Raw genomic sequence first — 24,598 nt, 5'->3', positions numbered from 1 at the left:
GAAACAAGAAAAATCCCAAATACAAAATCTAACAGCACACCTAAAGGAAATAGAAGCAGAACAGCAAAGGCAGCCTAAACCCAGCAGAAGAAGAGAAATAATAAAGATCAGAGCAGAAATAAACAATATAGAATCTAAAAAAACTGTAGAGCAGATCAACAAAACCAAGAGTTGGTTTTTTGAAAAAATAAACAAAATTGACAAACCTCTAGCCAGGCTTCTCAAAAAGAAAAGGGAGATGACCCAAACAGATAAAATCATGAATGAAAATGGAATTATTACAACCAATCCCTCAGAGATACAAACAATTATCAGGGAATACTATGAAAAATTATATGCCAACAAATTGGACAACCTGGAAGAAATGGACAAATTCCTGAACACCCACACTCTTCCAAAACTCAATCATGAGGAAATAGAAAGCTTGAACAGACCCATAACCAGCGAAGAAATTGAATCGGTTATCAAAAATCTCCCAACAAATAAGAGTCCAGGACCAGATGGCTTCCCAGGGGAGTTCTACCAGACATTTAAAGCAGAGATAATACCTATCATTCTCAAGCTATTCCAAGAAATAGAAAGGGAAGGAAAACTTCCAGACTCATTCTACGAAGCCAGTATTACTTTGATTCCTAAACCAGACAGAGACCCAGTAAAAAAAGAGAACTACCGGCCAATATCCCTGATGAATATGGATGCAAAAATTCTCAATAAGATACTAGCAAATCGAATTCAACGGCATATAAAAAGAATTATTCACCATGATCAAGTGGGATTCATTCCTGGGATGCAGGGCTGGTTCAACATTCGCAAATCAATCAACGTGATACATCACATTAACAAAAAAAAAGAGAAGAACCATATGATCCTGTCAATCGATGCAGAAAAGGCCTTTGACAAAATCCAGCACCCTTTCTTAATAAAAACCCTTGAGAAAGTCGGGATAGAAGGAACACACTTAAAGATCATAAAAGCCATTTATGAAAAGCCCACAGCTAACATCATCCTCAACGGGGAAAAACTGAGAGCTTTTTCCCTGAGATCAGGAACACGACAGGGAGGCCCACTCTCACCGCTGTTGTTTAACATAGTGCTGGAAGTTCTAGCATCAGCAATCAGACAACAAAAGGAAATCAAAGGCATCAAAATTGGCAAAGATGAAGTCAAGCTTTCGCTTTTTGCAGATGACATGATATTATACATGGAAAATCCGATAGACTCCACCAAAAGTCTGCTAGAACTGATACATGAATTCAGCAAAGTTGCAGGATACAAAATCAATGTACAGAAATCAGTTGCATTCTTATACACTAACAATGAAGCAACAGAAAGACAAATAAAGAAACTGATCCCATTCACAATTGCACCAAGAAGCATAAAATACCTAGGAATAAATCTAACCAAAGATGTAAAAGATCTGTATGCTGAAAACTATAGAAAGCTTATGAAGGTAATTGAAGAAGATATAAAGAAGAAGAAAGACATTCCCTGCTCATGGATTGGAAGAATAAATATTGTCAAAATGTCATTACTACCCAAAGCTATCTACACATTCAATGCAATCCCAATCAAAACTGCACCAGCATTCTTCTCGAAACTAGAACAAGCAATCCTAAAATTCATATGGAACCACAAAAAGCCCCGAATAGCCAAAGTAATTTTGAAGAAGAAGACCAAAGCAGGAGGCATCACAATCCCAGACTTTAGCCTCTACTACAAAGCTGTCATCATCAAGACAGCATGGTATTGGCACAAAAACAGACACATAGACCAATGGAATAGAATAGAAACCCCAGAACTAGACCCACAAACGTATGGCCAACTCATCTTTGACAAAGCAGGAAAGAACATCCAATGGAAAAAAGACAGTCTCTTTAACAAATGGTGCTGGGAGAACTGGACAGCAACATGCAGAAGGTTGAAACTAGACCACTTTCTCACATCATTCACAAAAATAAACTCAAAATGGATAAAGGACCTGAATGTGAGACAGGAAACCATCAAAACCTTAGAGGAGAAAGCAGGAAAAGACCTCTCTGACCTCAACCGTAGCAATCTCTTACTCGACACATCCCCAAAGGCAAGGGAATTAAAAGCAAAAGTGAATTACTGGGACCTTATGAAGATAAAAAGCTTCTGCACAGCAAAGGAAACAACCAACAAAACTAAAAGGCAACCAACAGAATGGGAAAAGATATTTGCAAATGACATATCGGACTAAGGGCTAGTATCCAAAATCTATAAAGAGCTCACCAAACTCCACACCCGAAAAACAAACAACCCAGTGAAGAAATGGGCAGAAAACATGAAAAGACACTTCTCTAAAGAAGACATCCGGATGGCCAACAGGCACATGAAAAGATGCTCAACATTGCCCCTCATCAGGGAAATACAAATCAAAACCACACTCAGATATCACCTCACGCCAGTCAGAGTGGCCAAAATGAACAAATCAGGAGACTATAGATGCTGGAGAGGATGTGGAGAAACGGGAACCCTCTTGCACTGTTGGTGGGAATGCAAATTGGTGCAGCCGCTCTGGAAAGCAGTGTGGAGGTTCCTCAGAAAATTAAAAATAGACCTACCCTATGACCCAGCAATAGCACTGCTAGGAATTTATCCAAGGGATACAGGAGTACTGATGCATAGGGGCACTTGTACCCCAATGTTTATAGCAGCACTCTCAACAATAGCCAAACTATGGAAAGAGCCTAAATGTCCATCAACTGATGAATGGATAAAGAAATTGTGGTTTATATACACAATGGAATACTACGTGGCAATGAGAAAGAATGAAATATGGCCTTTTGTAGCAACGTGGATGGAACTGGAGAGTGTGATGCTAAGTGAAATAAGCCATACAGAGAAAGACAGATACCATATGGTTTCAGTCTTATGTGGATCCTAAGAAACTTAACAGAAACCCATGGGGGAAGGGAAGGAAAAAAAAAAAAAGAGGTTAGAGTGGGAGAGAGCCAAAGCATAAGAGACTGTTAAAAACTGAGAACAGACTGAGGGTTGATGGGGGGTGGGAGGGAGAGGAGGGTGGGTGATGGGTATTGAGGAGGGCACCTTTTGGGATGAGCACTGGGTGTTGTATGGAAACCAACTTGACAATAAATTTCATATATTAAAAAAAATTTTTTTAAAGAAAAAAATTGTTTTACAGTTTAATTCAATGAATGAATAAGTAGTTGGAATCAGTTCTAGCTTAACGCAGGTAGTCAGAAAACTATAAACACAATCTTTACACTTAAAACAATATACCAACTTTTGAAAGAAATTACATAACTTCAACATCCATACTATGTACTATACATTGAAAAATTTGTATTTAGTTTATTAACTTGAGAATTCATTCCAAAAATTCTATCAGTTTAAATTCAGTTCTTATACTAAGCCAATAATTTTTAAGTCCCCTCTTCTCCTCTGACTCCTGTGTATATATAGAATGGAAACCCCCAAAAAGCCTGGCTTTTTCTATGAAAAGGTCAGATTAGTATGCAGGTACAGTGAAAGAATACATACTCCACAGTAATTTTTTTTTTTTTTTTTAGTTTTACTGAAGGCAATGCCTTTGAAATCACACATCCAATTATAAAAACATGCAGCTAAAATGAGCAATTCCGGTTTTGGAGAAATTTTCTTTAAAAATTATTTTCAAAATATCCGTGTCTTCTCTTTTGAAAATCCATGCTTAAATAAAGAAGAGAATGTCTGAAAGTTTCCAAGAGACTACTATACCTATTGTACCTTACTTCCTTGTAGGAAATGTAATCTTGAGTTAAAACAGTTCTTATTTAAAAAAAAAAAACTCATACAAATCAATAAGAAAACACAAAGACACCAATCGATAAGAAGGCTAAAAGTACAAAAAGAAAACTGAGAGAGGAACTGCTGCTCAGCAGACTTAAGGGAATATGTTCTTAGTGCTCAAAGAAAGCAAATTAAAGCAAACTATCAATATTCACCTTAATTGGTATATTGGTTTTCTAGGGCTGCCTTCACAAATTACCACGACCTGTATGGCTTAAAACAACAGAAATTTATTCTCTCTCAGTTCTGGAGGCTGGAAATCTGAAATGAAGGTGTTGTCAGGGCCATGAATTCTCTGGAGGCTGTAGGCAAGAATCTTTCCTTGCCTCTTCCTGGCTTCTGCTGGTGGCAGCAACCCTTGTTGTTTCTTGACTTACCATTCCATCTCTCCAATCCCTGCCTCCATCTCCACGTGGCATTCTTCCCCTGCGTGTGCATCTCTGTGTCCGAAGTCCCTCTTCCAGAAGTCATTGGACTAGGGCTCATCTTAATCCACCATGACCACATTGTAACTTGATTGCATCTGTAAAGACCCCCTTTCTGAGTAAGGTCACATTCTTTTTTTTTTTTTTTTAATAAGAAATAAGTTGGAGAGAAAATTTGGAAGTGTTTCTTCCCTTCCAACTCTCCCTCAAATGGAAGAAAGAGGCTTTATCCCAATGGAATAAGAGAGGATAAATACTGGAAAGTGAGAACTTTTCTGTTTCTCTCCTGCATTTCTGCTTCTACTGTTTGATAAAAATCTACAAAAGCCTTTCTGCTGTGTTTCCCTCGGCCAGTGAACTGGAAAGTTCAGCAATGAGAGCTAGTGATCTCTGAAATTGGTAGGAATGAGATATTAATTATTTAACTCCACAGACATGGTATGCCCTAAGCCAAAAATTTATTTTCTTTACTATTTCATATTTCAGAATATGCTTAACCACTATTTTTAAAATACTCACCAGAGACTGGTAATAAACTAGAATAGTATCTTTGGCTCCAATTTTGAAAATTAAACTCCTGCTCCCAATATTACTTCCTAATTGAAAATCTTACCTTATGTCAATCTCCCCTTTATCACTGATGAAATTCAAGCTAAATTGAATTTTATGTTGACAAAAGCAAATCAGAAAGTATTAGTGTCAAAATATAAAATTAAAATATCAGTCTTTTCACTCATTAAAGAATACAAAATTGTCTCTTAAAAATATATATGCATTACCAGTAAAATAAATTTACTCTAGGACAAATAATAAACAATTTATATATTAATTTTCTTTTTTAATACAGCTTATATACAAATTAACTTCTGGTGAAGTGACTACAAGGCCATATTCTTAGCTAGTTTCTACTTGTGGTGTTGGGAGTTTTCACATAGAGACAAAAATTGGGGAGAAGTTAATCATTTTTTTCTAGATTTGTAATGTACTTATGAATAAATAAGTAAACTTTGGAAAAAAATGGCCAGAATGTTAAGATCTAAGATGTCTTTAAGAAACAAATATGTTTACTCTAAAAATAGAAAGGTAAAAGGCCAGATTTGTAATACAAGACAATTTAGGCAAATGCTTCAATGTACTTATCAAATCATGCTTTTAAAAAAGAATCATCGCATTTTATTGAGGAAGTTATCTAAAAAAAATCTGTCACATATTGAAGGAGCATGGGTATAAACAAAGAAATAAAGGAAAAGGATTTCTATTTATTTCAATTATTTTTTTTTTAATTTTTTTTTTCAACGTTTATTAATTTTTGGGACAGAGAGAGACAGAGCATGAACGGGGGAGGGGCAGAGAGAGAGGGAGACACAGAATCGGAAACAGGCTCCAGGCTCTGAGCCATCAGCCCAGAGCCCGACGCGGGGCTCAAACTCACGGACCGCGAGATCGTGACCTGGCTGAAGTCGGACGCTTAACCGACTGCGCCACCCAGGCGCCCCTATTTCAATTATTTTATAGCTTTTACATGTTGATTATTTTACTTGAATGAATCCCTGGACTTGAACTGATTTTTAAAAAAATAACAAAAAAGAAGGAAAGAGAGGTGATGGGGATAGACTTTTAAGATTGAAGGGAAGGGACTCCTGGGTGGCTCAGTCAGTTATCGATGTGAAATATCATATTGATAGCAAAACTATTTTAAATATAAGCTTTGTTTTTAATAGCAACACATGCTGTTTATGGCTTATTTTGTCTCTATTCTACATGACTAACTTTCACATCTGCTTCTTTCAAACTTCTATTTGACCTTTGAGCTTCTTTTTCTCTCTCCCTTCTCCTTCCCTCCCCCTTTCTTTTTTTAGAAAAAGGATGCTGTCACATGCTGATAATAGTGATGAAAGTAGAAGAAAAAGTGAGATCAGTTGGTAAGTTTTTAAGTCAAAGGGGGTGAAATTTATTCGTTATTGTCTCTGTAGCATAAAATAATTTAAATTCTTATAAATTTAAGCAAATTTACAATTAACTATATCCTAAAATTATACACAAAAAGGTAGATTTGAAGTTATTTGTGAATGACTTCTTCCATACTCCACACCTTCCCCTACTCTCCAGATTCCTTTAAAGCTAAATTTTTTAAAATACAGAAATAATGTCTTTTCAAGGTTATTTTTTTTTAAGTCAAAGATTCAAAAGGTAGAAAATGAAGATCAGTCTTGTACAGGCTTAGTTCATTTCACAAAGGCAACCACTGTCAACAGTTTTGTTTTGCTCTTCTTGTGGGTATGGTCATCATTTACCTCAATTCCTTAACTTCCATACAGTTTTTATAAATGATTAACCTACTGGGTGTCTGGGTGGCTTAGTTGGTTAAGCGTCTGAATCTTGGTTTCAGCCCAGGTCATGACCTCATGGTTTGTGGGTTTGAGCCCCACATCAGGCTGTGTGCTGACCGTGTGGAGCCTGCTTAGGATTCTCTCTCTCCCCTTCTCTCTCTGCCCCTTCCCTGCTCATGCTCTAAATAAATAAATAAATAAATAAATAAATAAATAAATAAATAAATATTTAAAAAGTAAAATAAACAATTAACCTACTACTTTCATTATGTTTCCATTTACATGTTAATTTTCCTAATTTTCTTACTTCTTATTATGCCCTTTCCTGTCTGTTGAAAGAATTCCCTTTAACATACCTTGTAAGGATGGTTTAGTGATAATGAATTTCTTTAATTTTTGTTTGTCTGAGAAACTTAATTGCAGGGTTTTTTGTTTTTCTTTTACCACTTTGAAAATATCATCGCCACTCCCTTCTGGCCTGCAAAGTTTCTGCTGATGGCTTTCTGAGGTTTCCGTTGTAGGTAACTATTTTCTTTTCTTTTGCTGCTTTAAAATTTTGTCTTTGTTACTACTTTTTGCTATTTTAATGATTATGTGTTTTGGTGTGGTACCCCTTGGGTTGACTGTATTGGGGTTGCTGTATATATCTGTTTCTGGATTTCTGTTTCCTTTCTCAGATTTGGGAAACTTTCAGCTATTATTTCTTCAAGTTTTTCTGCCCCTTCTCTCTTTCTTCTCCTTCTGGGGTACCTATCATGTGCATGTTATTACACTTGATAGTATTTACTGAGTACCCTTAGACTATTCCCAAGGCTCATTATTCTGTGTTCTTTTTGCCATTCATCTCGGTTGCTTTGTATTACTCTGTGTTCCAGTTGTTGATTTGTTTTTCTGTCTCCTCTAATCTGCTATCGATTCACTTGACTATGCTTTTACTTTCAGGTATTGAGTACTTCATCTCTGATTTATTCCTTTTTATATTTGTTTGTTGAAGTTCTCACTAAGTGAAGGATCTCACAAGTCCCATGAATAACTTTATGATGATTACTTTGGATTCTCTCTCAGGCATATTGCTCATCTCCATTTCACTTAGATCTTTTGCTATGGTTTTTCCTGCTCCTTCATTTGGGACATATTCCTCTGTCTCCTTACTTTATGTAAATCTCTGTGTCTGTTTTTATGCATTAGGAAAGTCAGTTACATCTCCTAATCTTGAAAGTAGTGGACTTATGAAGAGGGTCTTGTAGTGCCCTGTAGTGCAATGTCACCTGTTCCCAGAAACTGTCACTTCAGGGGTGTCTCTTATGTGTTGTGCTCTCCCTACTCTTGTGGTTGTGCCACATTTCCCTTCAGTCCAGTCATCTGCAATGGTCCCCCTTGCTTGTTGTGGCCAGGTTTCAGTCCCTGTGCTGTTAAGAGGCCAGTTTGGGCTGTCCTGGGCTTGAGTTGGGTTAGACCAGATTTTTGCCTGAACTGTGGCAGCTCCAAACTGCAGGGAACTCTCCCTGTATTGTCACCTGAGAGGCTTTTTTAAGTGGTCAGGGCCTGTAGCCCAACAAGATGTCTGTCCCCAGTCCATCTGTTTGGGTTGCAGTGACCCTGAACTATGGGAATCCCTCTTTGTCCTGCCCCTCGTAATATTTTTGTTGGTAGGTGAAGTCAGCAGTGAGATCAGATGTCTGCCCCATCTCCCTGCCCAACTTCTAAGACTGCAATGGGACTTGTCTGTGTGGTTATCTTCCCTTGTCCTGAAGAGTATCTTTGGAGTGGTGCTGACCACTGTTGGGTCTGCTTTGAATGCCAAGTTGGGCAGGTTGAATGAGGCTATCTGCTGGGAAACAGGGTGTTGAGGGCAGGACACATGGTGTTAGCAAAGTATGCACTTGTCTGCTTACAGGATGGAACCTGGAGCCACATTGGAGGGACTTCTACTAGTGAAGCAAATTGGACAGCGCAATCCACAGGAGAACTCAAGGGTGGACATACAGTGTTAGCAAGCTAGCTTGCAAGTATTCTTACTGGTTCCTGGAGGCGTTCTAATATCCAGGCTAGGAAGTGTGGGAGAGAAATGGTACCCACCAGCTCTTTTGTTCTTGGAGAAATCTCCTAAGGATCTCTGCCCCTCCAGCATACATTAAGAGGTTAGTAAATAAATACCCTTCTTGTGTACCCCAAGCACTTTCAAAATGCTATTTCTATGCTCTAACTCAGCAGGGCTGTTTGTTGTGCTGTATTTTTTTTTTTTCAACGTTTATTTATTTTGGGGACAGAGAGAGACAGAGCATGAACGGGGGAGGGGCAGAGAGAGAGGGAGACACAGAATCGGAAACAGGCTCCAAGCTCTGAGCCATCAGCCCAGAGCCTGACGCGGGGCTCGAACTCACGGACCGCGAGATCGTGACCTGGCTGAAGTCGGACGCTTAACCGACTGCGCCACCCAGGCGCCCCTGTATTTTTTTTTTTTTAAGTTTATTTAATTATGTTGAGAGACAGAGAGAGTGAGTAGGGGAGGGGCAGAGAGAGAAAGAGAGACAGAATCCCAAGCAGGCTCCATGCTGTCAGTGCAGAGCCTGATGCAGGACTTGAAATCATGAACTGTGAGATCATGACCTGAGCCAAAACCAAGTCAGATGCTTAACCGACTGAGCCACCCAGGCATCCCTGTTGTCCAGTCTTTTTAAGGGCAGAGACTGTTTCCTATTGCCCTCCAGCTCTCCCAAAGCTGAGCTTATTGATGTTTAAACTTTCTTGTGGTAAGCCCTACTAATTGCAAAAACTTGCAAAGTTAAGTCCCTCTGGTTTTCAAAACCAAATGATATGGGGACTTATCTTCCCATTGCAGGTCCCCTGTGTCTGGGTGCCTGGTGTGGAGTCTGTTCCTCTCTCTTCCGCATACTTATGGCATCCCTCCCTTTTGTGGTTGGTCTCACAGGTTAGTTTGATTGTTGACTACATCTCTGCCCTTCCGTCCATTTTCAATGTGGCCTCTTCTCTATGATGAACTGTGAAGAGTCTGTTCTGCCAAGACTCCACATGATTTTCTGGGTTAGTTACGCTGATGTGGGTGTTATCTACCTGTGTTCATGGTCCAAGGTGAGCTTAGGTTCTTCCTATTCTGCCATCTTCTCTGGAAGTTGGCTTTCTCATGAAGATCTTGATCTCTTTGTCTCTCAGGACCAACATTTTTCAATTTTGTTAAGAAAGCCCTGACCTTTCCCTGGATGAAACACAAAGTAAAGTAAAAGCACTGGAATGACTGGTGAGAAATATAAATTAATTAATAACTTGAAAGGAGCCTGATTCCATTTCCCTTAAATCTCCAATGACAACACAGAAAAGCAGATGAAAATCACAATATTACAGTCTAATCATGTGGACCACCACGTGCTGTAATTGTGGAGCAAAATCTGCCAGTGGTAAATCTAGCACCAAAGGATTCGTAGAAAATGATTCAAGTTTTGCCTCATAGATAGGCTTTATTTTATTTAATAATAAGAGAGACAGAGAGTGGGAATTAAAAAAAAAAACAAAACCAGAATCTAGCAAGTGCTTAACATCTGCCCCTCAGTGTGTAAGATCAGAAGCCAAACTCTATTTCATACTGCTGCTCTGTGACACCACAGAGAAGAGTCAACCCCATCTCCTTCCCTGTTTGTTTCCAATATGTACCCTAAAGCAGAATCTCCCAGCAGGTAGGGGGGACTTGTGGTAGCTCCTTGATTTAAAGACATAGTTGGGGGGGGCCGGGTAGGGGGAAATTATGGTATAAAAATTCTTCAAATACCCCATTAATGAAAAGTATCAACTAAACGGTGAGTTTAGGTTTGAAAACTGCCTCAGAAACCAATAGAAATATTTATTGAAAGCCAGCAAGAAATTGGAAATTAATATCTAAGTATATCCGTCTGCATTTCAGCTACAGATTTGGAAAGTTTACCAAGAGTAGGACCTTAACCATTTATTCTCTGGTCTTTTGACAAACACTGACTTAGGACTGAATCTCTTTCTGTAGGAATTAGCAAAACACGCACAGAAAATACAGGACCTCCGGGAGAAAAGGGAATGAATTTTGCTGTAGATGAAAGAGTGATAAGGAAATCCTGTGGTTTCAACAACATGGATAAACCTTGAGGGTATTATGTTATGAGAAAGTCAGACAAAGAAAGACAAATGCCATATGCTCTCACTTGTTTGTAGAATCTAAAACAAAAACAAAAACAAAAACCCACTCTCATAGATACGGAGAACAGACTGGTGGTTACGAGAGGCAGAAGTGAGGGGTGGAGGAAATGGGTGAAGTTGGTCAAAAGATACAACTTTCCAGTTATAAAATAAATAAGTTGTGGATATGTAATATATAGCATGGTGACTATAATTAACAATACTATATTTTGTATTTGAAAGTTGCTAAGAGACATCTTAAAGTCCTTATCAAAAGAAAAACAAATTTCTACATATGGATGGTGATGACTGTTAACTAGACATACTGTGGTGAGTATTTTGCAATACATATCTAATCATTACATAATACATATCTAATCTAATATCTAATCATTATCTTGTACACCTAAAACATGTTATATGCCAGTTATATGTCAATAAAAAATGAATGTGTGACAACTAAAGTGTTTAGAGAAAAAAATTCTAAAAATATAAGATTCTAGAGAATATTTCAATAAGCTGGTATTATCAACAAAGGACTCATGGCTTCTATGAAAAGAGAATCAGAGAAAAATAATAGAGAAACCAAAAAGCAACACTATGAGATGAAAAAGTAATAGAAAGAGAAGAAAGGGAAGGATGAACACATTAAGATGGAAAGGAAAAATGCCGAATTATGGAATGAATGTAACCTCCCCAAAATCATATGTTGAAGTCAAAAATCCAGTGTGGCTCTTTTGGAGATGGGGCCTCTAAGAAAGTAATTAATATTAACTGAGGTCATAAGCATGGGGCTCTAATCCAATAGAATTAATGTCCTTCTAAGAAGAAACATCGAAGAACTAGCTCCCACTCTCTGTTTGTGTACAGAAGAAAGGCCATGTGAGGACAGTGAGAAGGCTACCAGACAAAAGAGAGAGAACTCACCAGAAACCGACCATGCTGGGTCCTTGACCTTGGACTTCTAGCCTCTAGAACTGTGAGACAACAAATTTCTGTTGTTTAAGCCACCAGCCTGTGGCATTTTAACTATGGAAGCTTGAGCAGACTAACATGCTGAGATTAGAATGTTTCTATTTAGAAGGAAGCCCAAAATACAATAACTAAATTAAAACCTGCACTAAAGGTTGTAAACAGCAGGATGTATACTGAAGAAAATGTAATCAGTGTAGAGTGTGTTTCTCACATTTCAGTGTACATGGGGGGTCACCTGAGGTTCTGATCAAGTGGGTCTGGGACCTGAGATTGTACACCTCCAACAAGCTCCACCACAGCTGGTCTGAACACACTGGTCTACACCACAGTGGCTGTTGACAAGTTCAGAAGGTTCTAGACATGACTGAGGAAACATATCGATGTTCATGTGTCTAAAAGAAAGATCAGTACAAATGCAACAACAGAATAATTAAAAGTACAATAGAAAGAAATGTTGCTGACGTCCAGAGGGAACTGAGAGTTCAGAGAAAGGCACTACCATTTTATGTGCAAAATTCAGTGAAATATTTTGGTACCTCTTCCCCAAACTGAAGAAAAACAAAACAGAACAAAACAAAACCAAAAAAAAAAAAAAATACAACTAACATAACCAAAGGGGTAAAAAAGGAAGAAGATGAGACAGATTTATATTTATCATAAATTCATTTGTAATAGAGGAAAATGCAAACAATCTCAATGTCCAATAATAAACTGTTTTAAAATGGTGGTATGTTCATAGAGCAGAAACCATGCTACAGGTAAAGTTACATAGCAGAAACATAACCAATAATATTAAAAATGTTGACAATACATTGTAAAGTGGAAAAGGAAAGTTGCAAAACAGCATATAATTCTGCTCTATAAAATATGTGAATATATTCATTGAAAAAACTGTAAGGATAAAGGCCTGCTTCCTAATATGTGATTGCAGGTAACATTTATATCCTTTCTTGCTGGTATTGTCTAAATTCTCTATAGTGATGATAAAATAGGTCTAGGAAAAAATGTCTAGAAAATATAAATCACTGAGGCACCTGGGTGGCTCAGTGGGTTAAGCGTCCAACTCTTGGTTTTGACTCAGGTCATGATCTCACAGTTCGTGAGTTCGAGCTCCAAATGGGTCTCTGAGCTGACAGCATGGATCCTTCTGCCTGAGATTCTCTTTCTCTCTCTCTCTCTCTCTCTCTCTCTCTCTGCCCCTCCTCTGCTTTCACTGTCTCTCAAAATAAATAAACTTAAAACATTTTTTTAAAAAGAAAATATAAATCACTACTGATGTTATCACTGGGCACTTTATGTCCAATATCTTATTTCATATTTAACTATAAAGATCTAAATGGTTTTAGAAGGTAAATAGACATTGTATTCAAGGAACATTAATTACTACTTATCTTCGGGAAAATTTTCAAGGCAACCAGGGACAGCATTGCTGTAACTTGACTTCTCTTGTTTGAGAAAATAATTTTCTTGTCCAATTTCTGATTTTCTATCTTAACAAAATTTCAAACATTCAAAAGAGAATAAATAAATGATATTGGAGATGGTCTTATGTTTTCTTAAAATTATTTTTCAAATCAAAATTCACTTCTGTAAAACTAAGAACAGATAGGATTCTCAATTCTACTATAAATGTCATGACAATTATATCTACTGAGCAACAGATTTTTAAAGTAAAAATGAGGGAAAATGGGTGCTAGAGCAGATGTATTTTTATGCCCAAGTGATGATAGAACCTGTGGTTTTTTTTTAGTTAGAAGGAAAAAAAAAAACGTACTATTTTGGAAATAGATTTTTTTTTTACTGTTTTTCCCTAAATGTACTTTGGTTTTACTTTCTATGGGCCCTTCCTAAATCTAACTGCATATTCTGAATCAAAAGTTACAGAGATTTTCCCACATATATCCAATCTGCAATTTCAACATGATTGCCTATCAAGCACAATGTAGTGGGGGAAAACATTAGATTTGAACCACAAATTGTGTGCTCATATCCCAGATATACTCCCAATTATAAATCTTGAGCAAGTTACTGGAAATTTCTTAAGTCTCCATTTTCTCCCTTACACAATGAGATTAGTACCATCTACCTTACAAAATTGCTGGGGAGGGGCACCTGGCTAGTTCAGTCGGTTAAGAGTCTGACTTGATTTCAGCTCACAGCTCGTGAGTTCCAGCCCTATGCGGGGCTCTGAGCTGACAGCGCGGAGCCTACTTAGGATTATCTCTCCCCCCCTTTGCCTCTCCCCTGAAATTTCTCTCTCTCTCTGTCAAGAATAAATAAATAGGGGTGTCTGGGTGGCTCGGTCGGTTAAGCGTCCGACTTCGTCTCAGGTCATGATCTCGCAGTCAGTGAGTTTGAGCCCCGCGTCGGGCTCTGTGCTGACTGCTCAGAGCCTGGAGCCTGTTTCAGATTCTGTGTCTCCCTCTCTCTCTGCTCCTCCCCTGTTCATGTTCTGTCTCTGTCTCAAAAATAAGTAAACGTTAAAAAAAATTTTTTTAAAGAATAAATAAATAAACCTAAAAAAAAAGATTAAACTTGACAAAGCTTATTAAATAAGCATAAAGCATACTATACCTTTGTTTCCTTTTTATTTTTTTCCATCTTCCCTGAAATTTGGTTAAAGCAAATCTTGTTTCAAAGACCCAACATGTGTGTCTCTCTTCCTTGAAGCTAAGGCCATTTCTGGTAAGAGTATGCCCATCGAACTGTGTAATATAAGACGCATATTCTTGTTTTCAGTGGAGACCTTTGTAATTTGTGTCATTTCGCTCTTATGCAAATATTCTCCAACTGTAGATCTCAGACTGTGGCTCTGTCACATGGCATATATCTTCCATGCGCTCGCTGTGTGAGCCCACTTTATCACCCCTGTCATATCCCTACTATGGGAAGGACCTACATAATTAGAAAGTGGTTGCACAGTAACCACATTATCAAGCATCTCATTCCACTTCTGTCTTCTATCTCCAGACAACTAGTGGAGCATTTTTGGTTAATAGTCTTTAACCAGAAAGAGAGAAAGTAAAATTCCAGGTTGCTGATTCAGTTTTTTTTTTAAGTTATTTCCCTCAATTTTTATATTCACCAGGCTTGTGTGTGAAACAAGAACTGAAGTGCTCACAGATGAGGCAGTGATTAGCATCCAAACCTACCCCATGCCAAGCAAGAGCTGTTGTTGCTGCGATCCAAAGTTATCTAGGTGATCACTGACAAATAGCTTCCCCCAGAACATGAGAAATCTCCAGCCACCTGCTCTTTCTTGGCTGGTGGAGTGAAACAGATTTCCCAGTCTACTGGCTCTGCTAAACTGTGAGTTCCAGGTAAGCCAAAGCCACTCTTCCAGCCATTGAAAGAAAAAAATGACCTCAGTCAGCAGGAGGACTCTCTCCTGCCAGAAGAAAGGAAAAGAGACTTGAGAAATCATTTAACCCAAGACCCTCATTGTACAGATCAGAATTCAGGTCAAGTGCTTCGCCTAAGTCATAAATCAGTTATTTTATTGCAAAAACAGTATGAGCAAAAACCTCTCTGGTTAAATTAAAGATCTTCCCAGGGGGGCATCATGATGTATGTAATGAGCAGAGTACTGGTATTGATTGAGACTCTCTTGGCTTGTATTTTAATTCTTCAATTATATATAAGCTACCAAGGTAACCTTTAGCAACTTCAGTTTCCTTGATGCTACCTTACAGGGTCATTTTGAAGAGTACGTGTGACAATTCACATAATAGTCATGTAATTGCAACATGTAATTGTTATGTAATTGTACATAAATTAAGTACATGCTAGCAATTATTATTATTATTCAGTGGCCCAGGAAATGTAAACCTATCAGCTATCTACTGATATCTTCAAAAGAAGAGGACATCCTACAAGGAACTGTGAAGTCAAATAAATTTACAAAATTTAAAGCTAAATAGTTGGTCTAGATCACCAACTATTCAGTCTTTTTAAAATTCTCTCTTCCTTATCTTTGGAATGACTATCCAAAGACTTCAGCAAATGCAACTGGCCCAGAAATGTAACCACATATAATATAGAACTTAAAAAATAAAGGTTTTTATTTCCATCTAAAACTCTCATTTGAGCCTTTAAACCAGATTCTAGCTCTTTTATAGAAGAGGGAAAAAGCAAACAAACATTTACAAAGTATGAGGAACTCTGCCTAATTTGAGCCTTGAGCCATGGTTTAAACATTCTTTTCAAGAAAAGCCTCCATGATTAATTATCACTAATTATATTTTTTTTCTCTAGGAGATCAACAGTGAACTAGATAACATCTGGGAGAGTTTATTTTTGGTTAGCCTATTAATCTTAGCCAGAATAATCAGGGGTTGGGAATATGAAAAGATTTCAGGAACTAGTTCATCAGAGATCAGGATTTTCAAAAAGGAACAAGGCAGGGTTTTCCCCCCTCCCCCAAACAAACAAACGAACAAACACAACAAACAAAAGACACAGGGGTGAGGTGAGGGTACTTATAGAGCTTACTCCTTTAAGTAGATTCTTTAAAAAAAATCATTTTGAGTATTACTTTTAGGCCTGGCCATGTTTATTGATATGACTATGGATTTGAGACACCTTTGGGGAGACCCATTCCTTCTTTAACTTCAAAAATCAGTAAATATGAGCATACAGTTTCAAGAAGTCACAAGCTGTCATTTAGCTTAGCTCCGTGGTACCAGGTATGTTTTCTCAAATGATTTCCTAGTGTCCTTTTACTACATACATAAAAACAGAAGCCATTGGAAGTGGCTTATTGTCTTGCAACTATGGAAGTTCCCCCAGGGAAAATCTGAAACAAGCCCCACGCACAGGGGAGAAAGGGACTGAAGAAAGAGGCAGGCCACTCCAGATGGGTAGGTGGCAGTTTTAATAAGCAAGGAAATTTGCAAATAACGCTGGTCTTCTTCACCAAGCAGATCCCTGCATCCGCCCACCAAAACCGTGAAAGTTTACACAGAGGCCTTACCTGGGCTCAGTCACGTGCATACAGTACAGAGGGTCTCAACAACATTTGGCTCTCTCACAGCTGTGTTTTTCAAGTTTCTCCAAACTTGAGAAGAATGGGCAAGACATATACTTCAAGACAGGGGAAGGGTTAATACATAGCCTCTGATTGCTGGAGTTCAGCTCAGAGGTCAATCGGCAGCCATGTCCTCTGATGACCTCCTCCAACATGGCGGGATCAAGCAACTGCAGCACCCACATGGAACTTTCAGATGTTTCATATTCCAGGAGTAATTTCTCTGATTCCCTTAAGGAGGTTGCTATGGTATTCTCTGGCCAGCTTCATTACAATATTATAGGCTGCTACTCCAAAAATATTTGTTTCATTTTCTTAATGGTACAGTGGACACCGAAAGACATCGTAGGTCTTTTTGTTTGATTATTTGTGTGCGTGTTTTGTATTTGGAAACATGAATGCGGAAAAGGAAAATGATAATAATGAAGATCCTATAGTGTTAGAGTTCATTAAGCTGGCTAAAATTTTCCCAGCTGATACTTTCTTCTCTTGTTGTGTGAGGAAACTGACATATTTTTTTTTTGTTTCTTTATTTAAATGGATATAGTATCAGGTGAGAGAGAAAAATCATTTTGAGTATTCCTTCTAGGCCTGGCTGTGCTTATTGATGATAAGCAAAACTTAATCAATTGGGCAAGGCCACCACCCTCCTCCCCCAGCTGTCTTCACTCGAACTGAATCAGGAAGCAATTTTATAGGCAATTATGTTTGCTTTTTGGTGCTGTCACTTTATATAAAATTTGCCAGTAAAAAAAAAAAAAAAAAAAAAAAAAAAAAAAGTTGCCACTATGTTCAACTGCAAATGTGGAATGATAAATCATTTAAATGAGAATTGAAACCTGTAGTAAGGCATGAATTTCTGTGATGAACTTAGTAAAGCAGCTGGTTTGAATTTGACTCACCAAATAATGATGAGTTAGGAAGTTGAGGGATGTGGACAAATGGAGAAAAAAAAATGGATAATAGATCAAAAAAGATCTGGCACAAATATAGAAGTGCCAATAATATAAGCCTTATTTTTTTATTAAAAAAGATTTTTTTTTACATTTACTTATTTTTGACAGAAGAGAGACAGAGCACAAGTGGGGGGAAGGGCAGAGAGAGAAGGAGACACAGAATCCAAAGCAGGCTCCAGGCTCCAAGCTGTCAGCACAGAGCCGGACGCCGGGCTCAAACTCACAAACCGCGAGATCATGACCTGAGCTGAAGTTGGACGCGCTCCACGGACTGTGCCACCCAGGGGCCCCTATGAACCTTATTTACTTTCATTTGTTTCCTAAAGCTTTGGTCCTTAGTAAGGTTAGAGAAAGATCATCTTAAGAATCATCTAGAACAACATGAATGAACTTTGAAGAATTATGCAAAGGGAAATAAATGAGTCATAAAAAGACAAATACTGTTTAATTCTACCTAAGTGAGGTATCTAGAGTAATCAAAGTCATGGAGACACAATGTCTGATGGATTCCAGAGGCTGTCGAGAGGGGGAAATGAAGCTGTTTAATGGGTACAAAGTTTCAGTCTGGGAAGATGAAAAAGTTCTGGAGATGGATGGTTATGATGGTTGTACAATATGAATATACTTAAGGCTACAGAACTGTACACTTTATTTTCTTGAGAACCATAACTGGAGAAAGATAGCAAAGAAAAAGATTGATTACAATGATAAAATTGAAATAGCCGTGGAAAACAAAATATGTGTGTGTGTGTGTGTGTGTGTGTGTGTGTTACCAAATTTCCTTATAAAATCTGGTTTAACCTTAAAATGTGTAGAAAAATCTCAGCAAAAGAGTGCCCCCTTGTGGACCTCTGTAAGGTGGCAAAATCCATAATGAATAAGCCTGGCTGTCCCTCTGAAGTCTCTTGAATTATACATTCCAGTTCTTGCACGTAACCCCCACACTTACATTCCTTGAGGGCAGAAGAACTCAAACACCTCCCCAAAGTTAATTCAAAATCAGAGACCAAAATAAGGATGTTGATATATTTTGGAGAGATTCTTTCTTTCACTGTTTTTGTTGACAGTCAAAAGACAATTAAATTTCTTAAAAGTTTTAAAAGTTGAAGCTCAATTTACATGGTAATTGTAACCTAGGGTATTTAAATTCATATTGGGTTCCTGGAAGAAGCCTCTTCAGCAGAAAAAAATATTTGGAGTGAGTTTTTTTGGAGGGGTATGTTTTTGAAGATTAACTTTATTTCATTCATTACTATATTTGGTTCTGTTACTCAGCAGGAACGATTTTGCTGTTATTGACATCTAATTTTGTTGTTAATAAATAAGAAACTGGAGAAAATAAATCTCTCTTTCATCATCACAAAACGGTATAATGCCCTTCCACAATAGATATTGTTTGCTTTTTGATGATTGCATATTGTTTCTTTTTTTAACCTAGAGAGAATTTCATCAATCTCATTTGGTGGCCAAGGAACATGTTAAATAAAATTTCTCAAGGTCATTGAAAGAATGAGTGGGAAAGCAAGATTAAAATCCTGATGTACTGATTCTGTACACTAATCTTAGCTGATTGCCAGTGCTGCTGCTCTAAAAATGCATATTCTTAAGTGGAAGAAATTTTGAGTTGAGATTTCTCAAGGTAATTCTATGATTTTGAGGGGGAAATAACTTATAGGATTTGATACAAAATTATTTTGTAAGTATAGGTTCTTAACTACAAATATCTTAAGTTGAAGAAGACAACAGAATGATTAATTGCACCTGCTGGCAGCTTTCACTTGACCTTGTAAAGTTTAGATTCTCCAGAAATCTCATTAGACACCCTTTCTACCCTTGGGCTTATTTTTCCTTAGGATCTAGAACCCGAATTAATCTAGTATTAATGAAATAACTGTAAGTAGCTTAAGCTATTTGTAGTTCTGCATCCAGAGATTCTTTGGAGACCATTAATTAAAAGTTCATGATGTCATTATAATATCTCTTTAACGGGCTAGTATCATATCCAATTGTAACTATGTTGGTATTTTTAAAAACGTCTTATTTGGGGATAATTTTAGATTAACAGAAAATTCCAAAGATAGTATAGAGAATCCCCATGTACTCTTCACCCAGTTTTCCCTCATGCTACCATCTGACACAACCACGTTAACTGTGTCAATATTTAGAAACTAATATTGGTACGTCAGTATTAACTAAACTCCAAATTTTATTCTCTTTTCCTATTAATGTTTTTTCTATATTCCAGATTCCCATCCAGGACATCACATTGCATTTAGTCGTCATGTCTCCTTAGTCCTCCGGTCTGTGACAGTTTCTCAAACTTTCCCTGTTTCTCATGACCTTGACAGTTTTGAGGAATATGCATTTTGTAGATTGTCTCCAAATCTGGTTTTGTCTGATATTTTTCTTATGACTAGACTGGAGGTTTTTGTGTGGAATACTAAAAAGATGACAGTAGCCTTCACATCACGTCATATCAGAGACATGATACCACTGCTAAGGTGACCTCAGTCACGAGGTTACAATAGTGCTTGCCAAGTTTTCCACTGTAAAGTTGCTGTTTTTTCCATTTTTTCTTTTCACTGTTTTTCGGAAGGGGATCACTATGTCCAGCCCACACTAAAGGTGGAGGAGGGGGGGGCTGGTGGTGGAGAATTTTGCTCCACCTGTTGGAGGGGGGAGTATCTGCACACATTATTTGGAATTTTCCATAAGGAAGACGTATCTCTTCCCCCCACCCCCACCCCCATCTATTTGTTTATTCAATGGTTTCTTTATATCAGTATGGACCTGTGTATATTTTATACTTTGGGTTATAATCCAATACTACTTTATTTTGCTGCCTAACTCATTCCATCTTTGGCCATTGGGATCTCTTTCAAGATTCGTTCCTGTGACCTTTTGCTATGCCCCCATTCTTTTGTTTTCTTAAACACTTCCTTACATTTTAGCATTACAAAATGCTCCAGGTTCCTCTAATATTTACCTTGCACCAGACCTAAAATCCACCATTTTTCCAAGGAGCTCCTATCGCTATTGGCAAATTGTATTTAGAAACCAAGATTTCCACACTTGGTGCACTCATTGCTATTGGTGTCACTGCTTCTCGGCCCTCTTAGCAGATGGAGCTAGGAAACATGTATGTATATTAACCTATGCATACACATATATCTATAATTATCTCTGTATCTCTCCAGCTGTATATAGATCCTGGGTGGATGGATGGATGGATGGATGGATGGATGGAAGGATGGATAGGCAGGTAGGTGGTAGATAGATAGGAATTCATACTGAAGTCTCTGACACCAATCCAGTACCAAAGGATTTGTTCTAGCCTTCTGTGAGAATTTTTTTTTAATTCTTGAATTTTATTTCCTCTTATTAACTGAATTTTTGTAACTCGTTTTATATTACTGAATAAAATTCCCTTATTCAGCCACTGCCAGTGTACTTTGGTGGTGTAATCATGTTGCCATATCATTCTGTGTAAGTTGAGTAAAAGTTTTTTGACCCAGGTACAGACAGTGCTGGTTGCCTACCTAATATCTATTCATCTCTTCTCTGTTCCCCAAATTTTAGAGGTAGCCCCATATCCAATTTAAAAATTCTCCTCTCCAGACTGTCTTTAAGCTGGAGTTGCTCTATGTAATTTATATTTATAATATACAAGAGGAAGCTCTCTGGGTGGAGCACACAGGAAAGCTATTGTTTTCCCAACAAAATACATCTTTGTTCTTCATTCTACTCTCTCCCTCTCATCTGAGACATGCACGTGACGTCTGGAGATGGAGCAGCCACCTTATGGTCAAGAGGATAAAAGCTGTACAGTAAAGATGGCAGAGCCACAGGATAGGAGTTGGTCTCATGAGTTCTCAGACACCTGCACCAGCTTTAGACTGACTACCTCCAGACTTGTTACTTGGGGAAAGTGAGTTCATAATATGCCAGCTACTGCAGTCTGTTATGTGAGGTTGAACGCAGTCTTTTTTTTTTAATAATTGATTTATTTTTAAATTTACATCCAAATTAGTTAGCATATAGTGCAACAATGATTTTAGGAGTAAATTCCTTAATGCCCCTTATCCACTTAGCCCATGCCCCCTCCCATAATCCCTCTAGTAACCTTCTGTTTGTTCTCTATATTTGAGAGTGTCTTATGTTTTGTCCCCCTCCCTGTTTTTATATTAGTTTTGTTTCCCTTCCCTTATATTCATCTGTTTTGTATCTTAAAGTCCTCATATGAGTGAAGTCATATGATATTTTTCCTTCTCTTACTGACTAATTTCACTTAGCATGATACCCTCTAGTTCCATCCACGTAGTTGCAAATGGCAAAATTTCATTCTTTTTGATTGCCGAGAAATACTCCATTGTATATATATACCACATCTTCTTTATCCATTCATCCATCTATGGACATTTGGGCTCTTTCCATACTTTGCCTATTGTTGATAGTGCTGTTATAAACATTGGGGTGCATGTGCCCCATCAAAACAGCACACCTGTATCCCTTGGATAAATGCCTACTAGTGCAATTGCTGGGTCGTAAAGTATTTCTGTTTTTAATTTTTTGAGGAACCTCCATAACTGTTTTCCAGAGTGGCTGCATCAGTTTGCATTCCCACCAACAAGGCAAAAGAGATCCTCTTTCTCCACATCCTCGCCAACATCTGTTGTTGCCTAGTTGTTAATGTTAGCCATTCTGACAGGTGTAAGGTGGTATCTCATTGTGGTTTTGATTTGTATTTCCCTGATGATGAGTGACGTCAAGCATTTTTTCACGTGTCAGTTGGCCATCCGGATGTCTTCTTGGGAGAAGTGTCTATTCATGTCTTTTGCCCATTTCTTCACTGGATTATTTGTTTTTTGGGTGTTGAGTTGGATAAGTTCTTTATAGATTTTGGATACTAACCCTTTATCTGATAATGTCATTTGCAAATATCTTCTCCCATTCCATTTGTTGCCTTTTGGTTGCTGATTGCTTCTTTCAACGTGCAGAAGATTTTATTTTGATGAGGTCCCAATAGTTCATTTTTGCTTTTGTTTCCCTTTGCCTCCAGAGATGTGTTGAGTAAGAAGTTGCTGCAGCCAAGGTCAAAGATGTTTTTGCCTTTGCCTGCTTTCTCCTCAAGGATTTCAATGGCTTCCTGTCTTACATTTAGGTCTTTCATCCATTTTTTGTTTGTTTTTGTGTATGGTGTAAGGAAGTGGTCCAAGTTCATTCTTCTGCATGTCGCTGTCCAGTTTTCCCAGCACCACATGCTGAAGAGACTATCTTTATTGTACTTGATATTCTTTCCTGCTTTGTCAAGGATTAGTTGGCCATACGTTTGTGGGTCCATTTCGGAGTTCTCTATTCTGTTCCATTGATTTGAGTGCCTGTTTTTGTGCCAGTACTATACTGTCTTAATGATTACAGTTTTGTAATACAGCTTGAAGTCTGGGATTGTGATGCCTCCTGCTTTGGTTTTCTTTTAAAGATTGCTTTGGCTATTCAGGGTCTTTTCTGGTTCCATAAAATTTTAGGATTGTTTGTTCTAGCTCTATGAAGATTGCTGGTGTTATTTTGATAGGGATTTCATTGAATATGTAGATTGCTTTGGGCATTATTGACATTTTAACAATATTTGTTCTTCCTATCCAGGAGCATGGAACATATTTCCACTTTTTTTGTGCCTTCTTCAATTTCTTTCATAAGCTTTCTGTAGTTTTCAGTGTATAGATTTTCCACCTCTTTGGTTAGATTTATCCCTAGGTATTTTATGGGTTTTGGTGCAAATGTAAATGGAATCAATTCCTTGGTTTCTCTTTCTGTTGCTTCATTGCTGGTGTATAGGAATGCAACCGATTTCTCTGTATTGATTTTATATCCTGCAACTTTGCTGAATTCATGAATCAGTTCTAGCAGTTTTTTTGGTGGGATCTTTTGGGTTTTCCACATAGAGAATCATGTCATCTGCGGAGAGTGAAAGTTTGACCTCTCCTCGCTGATTTGGATGCCTTTAATTTCTTTGTGTTGTCTGATTGCAGATGCTAAGACTTCCAATACTGTGTTGAATAACAGTGGCGAGAGTGGATATCCCTGTCTCGTTCCTGACCTTAGGGGGATAGCTCTCCGTTTTCCCCCATTGAGGATGATATTAGCATTGGGTCTTTCATATATGGCTTTTATGATCTCGAGGTATGCTCCTTCTATCCCTACTTTCTTGAGGGTTTTTATCAAGAAAGGATGCTGTATTTTGTCAAATGCTTTCTCTGCATCTATTAGGAGGATCATATGGTTCTTGTCCTTTCTTTTATTGATGTGATTGTTTTGTGGATATTGAACCAGCCCTGCATCCAGGTATGAATGCCACTTAGTTGTGGTGAATAATTTGTTTAATGTATTATTGGATCCAGTTGGCCAATATCAAAAATATGGAGCGCTTCACAAACCCGAGTGTCATCCTTGCACAGGGGACATGCTAATCTTCTCTGTATCTCCCCAACCTTAGTATATGTGCTGCCAAAGCAAGCACTGTTGTGTCATATTTAGGTGTTGAAAAGTATATTTAGTTTCAAGGGTTAATATACAAAGAATTTAATGGCATTCTTTTTATCACCAGGGCCAGCAAGTTTCAGGATTAAACAAAGCTTCATGTATACATACCGGATAAAGGCATACATTTTAGAAAAACAAGGGACTTGTGTATGGGCCCTCAGATGTTCATATCATAAAAAATTGATTTTCAGGATGTGATGTAATATATTAATAATACAGCCCAAAGATTTTTGGGAAGGGAGGAGAAGATACAGGGTAAGGATTGGAAGAATTCAAGGATTGTAAGGTGGGAGAATACGCAGTTTGAAAAAATCATATTAGGGGGCGCCTGGGTGGCTTGGTCGGTTAAGCGTCCGACTTCGGCTCAGG

The 24,598-nt window shown here is 37.9% G+C and overlaps 1 long non-coding RNA gene and 1 other non-coding gene across 2 annotated transcripts; one reads left to right on the top strand and one right to left on the bottom strand.

Moving 5' to 3' along the window:
* The first annotated feature begins 9,412 nt into the window (after nt 1-9,412).
* Nucleotides 9,413-15,783, top strand: LOC123591135. The gene is made up of 3 exons (XR_006709129.1): nt 9,413-9,664; nt 10,976-11,062; nt 14,796-15,783. It is a non-coding gene; the product is annotated as an uncharacterized LOC123591135 (long non-coding RNA).
* An 8,316-nt stretch (nt 15,784-24,099) lies between these two features.
* On the bottom strand, nt 24,100-24,206 carry LOC123592264. The gene has a single exon (XR_006709663.1). It is a non-coding gene; the product is annotated as a U6 spliceosomal RNA (small nuclear RNA).
* Between the last annotated feature and the right edge of the window lie 392 nt (nt 24,207-24,598).

The sequence above is a fragment of the Leopardus geoffroyi genome, chromosome B4 (genome assembly GCF_018350155.1).
Source record: "Leopardus geoffroyi isolate Oge1 chromosome B4, O.geoffroyi_Oge1_pat1.0, whole genome shotgun sequence".
Lineage (NCBI taxonomy): Eukaryota > Metazoa > Chordata > Mammalia > Carnivora > Felidae > Leopardus > Leopardus geoffroyi.
Note: the sequence above shows the minus strand (reverse complement) of the source record. Positions and strands in the feature narration are given on the sequence as shown.